At 42.0% G+C, this 7,062-nt stretch overlaps 1 long non-coding RNA gene across 1 annotated transcript; it reads left to right on the top strand.

The window, feature by feature from the left end:
• Positions 1-1,971: 1,971 nt before the first annotated feature.
• Positions 1,972-6,312, top strand: LOC104871398. Its single transcript, XR_782864.1, has 3 exons — positions 1,972-2,043; positions 5,725-5,849; positions 6,192-6,312. It is a non-coding gene; the product is annotated as an uncharacterized LOC104871398 (long non-coding RNA).
• Positions 6,313-7,062: the final 750 nt, after the last annotated feature.

Here is a 7,062-nt window from a genome sequence, read left to right as displayed (position 1 = left end):
ACTGACCACTGACCTGGAACTCACTATGTAGCCCAGGCTGGTCTCGAACTCACAGCAATCCTCCTGCCTCAGCCTCCCGAGTGCTGGAAATACAGGCATGCACCACCACGCCCGGCTCAACCTAATCTTATTTTATAGTTTTTAAAGCATATTCCACTAGTGCTTGAAAAATTATCTCCAATAGTAAGACAGAGTCATTTCTCCTTTCTTTTGACTAGCAGCCAAAAACTTGTCACACATGTTCTAGCTGCTTTTTATGACATGGCAAGTATGACAGGGCAATCAAAGAACTAGATTTTAGTTGATGTGTAATTGTCTGTAACAAAATCTACAAACTCTTAAATCCATCACTGTGCCACCTCAAAGCCCTGCCAACATTTCAGTGGCAAGTACTGATGACAATTCAAAACCTCTGTTACAAGCACTAGTGTGCTGCTCTTGAAAATTCAGTAGCTTGGCAGAAGACCAATTGTTTGGCTCCTAACTCCAGGGAATCTGTATTAATACTCTAATAATTATTACTTTAAATTACAAAAAGTAATGTACTCAACAGAGGTTATTAACACAATGATGTTTAAATGAATGGAAACTTATATGATTCAACTGAGGAAACATCCACAGATTCTTCATCTGTGGGGTATGAATTCTGAAGTATTTAAAAGTACATCCAGGGCCTGGGATTTAGCTTAGTGGTTTCACTGCCTGCCTTGCAAACACAAGGGCCCAAGTTTGATCCCCAGTACCACAAGTTATTTTTTATTTTAGTAATTCAAATGAAAGAAAAAAAATCCTGCCAATATAATGGATGTTCCCAAACAATAAATGTTAAGATCTAGTAAAAATGGAACAAATCATTATGATCTTATTTTCTCACCATACCTTGTCTTCCCTCATATTAATTTTTACTGACTGGGAATCATTATCTAACTGTTCCTTTCCCAGTCACCAGATGTTGTGACTTATACAAATTGAATATTGTCCAAATCTGACATTTTCTTTGTTACTAGTGGTCTAATATGGGCATTTATTACATTCAATATATAATTAATTCAATATATAATTAAAAACTTCCCTTATCTTCTCCCAGTACTCAAATCTATCTTCTATAACGTGTCTAAAATACTTTCGCTAATAGTAAATTAAACACTGCAACTACCTTAAGGAAAGTTTTCAACTATTTGTAATTACATCTTTAAAAAGTCCAATTGCATTATCCCTATCACTTTGCACTCTAAGACCAGTACAGATGTTATTCTGTATTCACAGTATACTAACAATGTTATCTTCCTAAAATGTTAAATATTTTCCTTTTTCATTACCTTAAATCTATTCACTTAAGGCTGCATAAAATCTAAATCATTCAAGTGTTAAAAATTACTCCTGTCTGTAAAGCATGTACCTGTGTGACTCCTCATGACTCAGGAAGGCTCCCACCACTGCAGATCACAAGGGCTAAAGGGCCAAAGCGGGGCTGGGGGTCTTCCCAAGTGGGCAAGGCCAGAAGCGGTCTAAGAAGGTATCATCACATAGGGATGAGAGAAGGAGGGGAGGCTGTGGCGAGGGAAGAGGGAGGAAGAAGGTGCAGAGAGGGAAGGAAAGAGACTGGGTAGTTAAAAGAGGGCAGGGGAAGGGCAGAGAGGATAAAGTTGAGAGGGGAAAGGAGGGAAGGGAACAAGGAAAGCGAGGCAAGGAGAGGGAGTTGGGGAAGGGGTAACATGATGGGAACTGTGGGGGCTCCATGGCGGAAGGGGTGTGACCATGTTGGTGGGCGGCCCATTCAGGTCACACTTTTGCTGGGTCAGCTTCCAGGGAGGCCATCCATGGTGCGGGACTAAGAAGTGGGGCTTAGGCTAGGTTCCAGAAGTGGGAGGAAGGTGGCTGCATCAGGAGAGGGGCTATGACAGAAGGCCGTGGCTCATCACCTACGCTGACCTGAGTAGGCCCGCCCCGCCCCATGGCCTTGCCCCTTCCGCCATTGTGATCTCATTTCCTGTGCCTTGTACTGTGATGGCTCACGGGCCAGGACCCAAGGCAGAGGTGCTGGTAATGTCCCCTTCGCTGTTCCCTACAATTGTCCCTCTGTGGATTCCCAGCTTCTGGGAGCATGATGAAGACCACTGGGCTACTTCATCTACTCACAAAGATGAGAAATAACTGGTGTTACAAAGATATACATGTTAACTTCCATAATGTCAAATGGTGCACATTCTGGGAAGAAGAGTTGGGCAGCTTCTTAAAGAGCCCTCTCCAAAATGACCCCATGAACCAGCCATTCTACTCTTAGCACAGACTCAGAAACCTGACAACTGAGAAGGAAAGAAGGACCTGTGCAAGAATGTTCATCGCAGCTGTTGTGTCCCCGAGTGGGGGTGAGATCACCAGCCCACCAGCCCATTTTCCTGGGCTGTCTCTCTGAGGTGGAAAGGGAAGAGGAGTCAGAAGACAGGGCAAAGCAAGAATAAAGTTCATTAACAGAAGAACAATATGCAAAGCCACTCTGAGCAGTGGGGGCCCTAGAGCTGGGTAACCATTGAATATAGCCAGCCCTCCTGTATTTATGGATTTGAGGTGGTGTTCCCCTGGAGGCGGCCCTACCCATTTGGTTGTTCTGTCCTGTTGCTAGGTATTTGGGTTCGGTACTGCAACAATTAGATTGTTACAAAAGCAAGATCATTGATTACCCCTTATTTATATTGTCTGAACATTGCACAGGTTTTTCTCCTAAATTCTGAAGGGCTCATATCCTTTCCCTGACCCTACTTGTGGTTCCCTTCCATTCCTACACAGCCTGTGGGCCACAGGAAAAAATTAGAAACTACCAAAATATAGTGATCAGACTACATAACTTGAAGCAGCAACTTTCTAGAGAGTCCTTTAAAGACTTTCCCTTAACCTAAGGAAACTGCTAGGATTATAGGGTAACTGATCAGACACTGTAGTTAGAGGGGGCACACTACCTAGGGTCAAGAAAGGGACATGAACCCTTTAAAACTTAGAAAAACCACTTCTGTAGTGTTCTCAGACTATAAATAACAAGTAATCTTGCTACTTTGTCCACTCTAATTGTTGCAATGTATACTCACATATTTCTATCAGCTCAGGAGACTCAAACTCCTTAAGACAAAACAAACCTACATATTGTTTAGGGCTGCCTCCAGAGCAAGGGACTGCCACCTAGATCCCATAAATACAGGAGGACTGCTGACTATACTCAGTGATTTCCCAGTTCTGGGGCCCCCACTCCTCAGAGTAGCTTCGTATCTCTTTTCTCTGTTAATAAACTGCTTTGTTTTGCACCATCTTCTGACTTCTCTTTAAGACAGACAATCCCAGGAAAACTCAATGGGTGGGCTGGCAATCTCAGATCTCCACAATGCAACAACATAGGAGACTCTTAAGTGCTAGAAGGGGTACCAAATTTTGCAGAGACACTAAAGTGGGGATGCAAACACTTTTGGAAAACAGACATGTAGTACAGCTCTTGGAACCACTTGCCAGGTGATACTGAGTATGAGCCCATCATAGAGACCTCACCTGGACATAAATCTTTGAAGGCAAGTTGTCAGCATCAGAATTGCTGTGCAAGGTTGCCTGGCTTTTTTTGTATATTTGTTATTTTACAATACAGGGGAATGAACTCAGGTTCCATTCATTCTTCACGCTGAGCTACACCTCCAACCATTTTTGCAATTTTTATATTTTGAGATAAAGTCTTGCTATGACATGAAATAGTACAAGCTGGACTTGATCATTTGGTTTTCCTGCCTCAGCCTCCTGGAGTGCTCGGATAGCAGGCAGCCTCCCCCTACTGGGGTATAAGTCTGTCTTTAATGGATTCTGCCTTCTTGGGAAGTTTCATGTCTTCATTTGATCTACTCATTCCACCTCCCTCTGTCTCTGCCTTACCTGTCAGACTTAGATCAGTCCATATTTCAGTCCTTCCCATCCCACTACTTTCATGGTCCCCATTCTCATCTCATCTTTCTGATCCTCTTTGGATTTCAGGCTGTTGGGTTGCTTCCAGCTGCTCCGCTCCCCAACTGTTGTCCTGTTCTCTGATGCTCCCATCCCCCAAGATGCCTCTCTACAGCCATGCTGTTAACCATTCCTTCTCCACCCACATCAGTTTGGTAGGTTTAGCTCTCCTGATTGTCTCATCTTATTCAGAAATTGCTCCACTATGCTTATTTCTTTTCAGTTGATTCTGTCATAGGCAGAGCCAGGCAGTCTCTGAGATCCCGGGCCTGACTCTCCCAACGATGCAGAATGTTGTGGAAAAATCAGATAGAAATCCAAAGTGTAGAAGCAAGGTTTATACTTAAATCTAGCAAGTGTGCAAGAGGAAAGCTGCCTTCTCTCAGAGAAAGGAAGTGGTGATCAATCAAGAAAGATATCACAATGGGTTCTGTCCTTGATACTAATTTCATAAATCACTTTTTGTTTGCATAGGAACAGTGCCTCTTAAGCAGATTCTCAGGTTTCAAATGGGGAACAGTAAGGCCTTTTCAAACTCTTGAGTTTTCCAACACAGTTCCTGTGATAGGAAAAAAAAAACTAGTTATGCTATAAGAGAAGTCATTTTGTCCAAGTATAAAGTACATAAGATAGCCCACTGTTTACACGGGTGCCATAAAATATTTGATTTACTGCACCAAGCAGGACAAGTAAATTGAAATAGGATTAAACAAGAAATCCTGAAGAACCAGAAACCAGAATGACATGGCATCCTATGTTAAACAGAGTCAAAATCAAAAGCATCATTGGCCTGCGTGTGTGTGTGTGTGTGTGTGTGTGTGTGTGTGTGTGTGTGCGCGCATGCACATATACTTTATTTTTCAAAACAATGTTTTGCCTTTTTCGTATATTTCTTTCTGGTCTCGTGATATCCTTTAAGAATATTTTTATTCCCCATAAAAATTTTTCATTCTGCAGAGGCACAAAGCCTCTGGACCCCTTGCTGTCAGTCCCTGTCCTCCTCCTTCCCTCCTGACTGCCTTCCTTTACCACATGGGAAGTGGGTTTCCATTTGAGTTTGGCCAATGAAGAATCTGTGGGAAGGGAACAGAGAGAGAAGGAAAGACTAGAGGACTTGGGCCCCAGCTGCCTTGTGCTCTGCTGCTCTGGTAGTGGCTTCATTCTGTCATGGCAACCACAGACTTGGAGAGGCCTCCCCCATGCTTTAGTCACCTCTATGCATCTCACTTCTGGCACTACCATTTCCCAAGTTCCACGCCATCAGCCAGAGTGGGCTGGTGCCCATCCGTCGGAGCTCTTTCTTGCATGCTTCCCCACAGGGTGTTGGTCCCCCTCTCCATCCTGCTCACTCATTCCCAAAGTTCCTTTCATTTTATGCCTTTTCTTCTTAGGAGCCTAACTGATTAACTTGCTCATCAGATTCCCACAACAAATTAACATACAGACAGGATGAAACAGCGTCATTAACTTATGTTATACCTCTCTGTATCAGTTCCTCTCCCACATGCAAATTGGAAGTTGGAACTCTTTGGGGATGTCAGCAGTAATACAGTGCTTTCAACTAACCCAGAGGTTCTCACTGGCATTTCTGAGGGTCACACAGCAGCAGGGAGAGTATTCCACTAGCAACAGGTGGGCAGAAACCAAGGATGCTGCTACCTGGCCCAGTGTCAGTAGCATCATGGTTGGGTGACACATTGTGTGCAGAATGTATTACAGATGTGATGTTTATCCTCTTCCCATCTGCAGGGTCCTCATAAGCACCAGAATCATTTCCCTAAAGTGATGTCATTGGAAAAGTATGAGGAAGGATTAGGGAGAAGGTGGCCTTCTCAGTCAGGGCCAGTGCTGGTGTGAGAGGTTCAAGGACAAAGGTAAAGTGTTCCTCACCTCCAAGATGAACTTTCCTCCCATGGTGGGAGTCGAATATTTCAGGACCTATCAAGGAACATGGGAGAAAGGTCTGGGAATGCAACCATAAGAAGATTAATAGTAATTATATCCCTGGTAGCATTTTTTAGAGATTTAATTTCTTACCAAAATACTTTAAATTTTTCTATAAAGGCAATGTAATTACACAAAATTCTAGACTTAGAAAGCATGCCTCATTTACAGATAATCATCTTTCAAAGCCCCAGTCCCTTAACTGAATAGGTTTTCACAGGACAGTATATCAAGTTGCTTCAATAATAAAGTCACAACATTTCTGCACACAGCAATGGAAACAACCAACAGAGTGTACAGACAACCTACAGAATGAGAATAACTTGTTGCCAGAAAGGAGTGAAAAGGAATGAAAAAAGAACTGAAGATCTGTTATGTACATATACCAGCCATACAAGGAAAGTAATCATTATGTATGCAGACATGTAATAAAAAATAAATGAAAAAATAAAGTTCACAGAAAACTGTCCTTATAACTGAATATGAGGATAGGCTTTCCTTCAAATTTATGATTAATTTGGGGGATGAATGAATAAAGTCATTAAGTATGTTTTATTTCTAAATGATAAGAACCATGTTAATTACCGTTTATTTTTCTAGAGATAAATGTTAAGCTCAACTACAAAAACAATTTAGGTCTTCATTGACCTGTAAGGTAGACACATGTCCCTAGACAAGCATGACTATTTAAATTTAAATTAAGTAAATATAGCACATTTCCAGAAAGTTCTTCAAATTCTATGAGACAGTGCTGGTACACTTGTTTTCTCCCCTGGACTCTTTTCCCATGGTCACGTTCTCTTTGCTTTCTCTTGGTACTATTCTATGCAACTTTGTTGTAAACTAGCCTTAATTCTTTCTTGGAACAATTTGGCATATCAGCACTTTTGAAAAATCCCTGTGAATCTGTATACATAACCCTGTTGCTGGAAGCTCAGCCTGTAAGACAGTCAGTAGCTCAGGCACTGTGGTCTTGCTTATAACTTGAAGACTCAAAACATGTTCAGGAATGTAGCTCCTCTGTCATAAAGTACAATCTTTAGGGGTCCTGTGGGTGTTGTTTTGATTAATTTTTTATAATTAAAAAGGTATGCAGTATTCATTCCTGAAAACCAAGTTGGTTTTTCTTTTTTTAGCAGCACT

The sequence above is a fragment of the Fukomys damarensis genome, unplaced genomic scaffold (assembly GCF_012274545.1).
Source record: "Fukomys damarensis isolate Sample0158 unplaced genomic scaffold, DMR_v1.0_HiC HiC_scaffold_1, whole genome shotgun sequence".
Classification (NCBI taxonomy): domain Eukaryota; kingdom Metazoa; phylum Chordata; class Mammalia; order Rodentia; family Bathyergidae; genus Fukomys; species Fukomys damarensis.
Note: the sequence above shows the minus strand (reverse complement) of the source record. Positions and strands in the feature narration are given on the sequence as shown.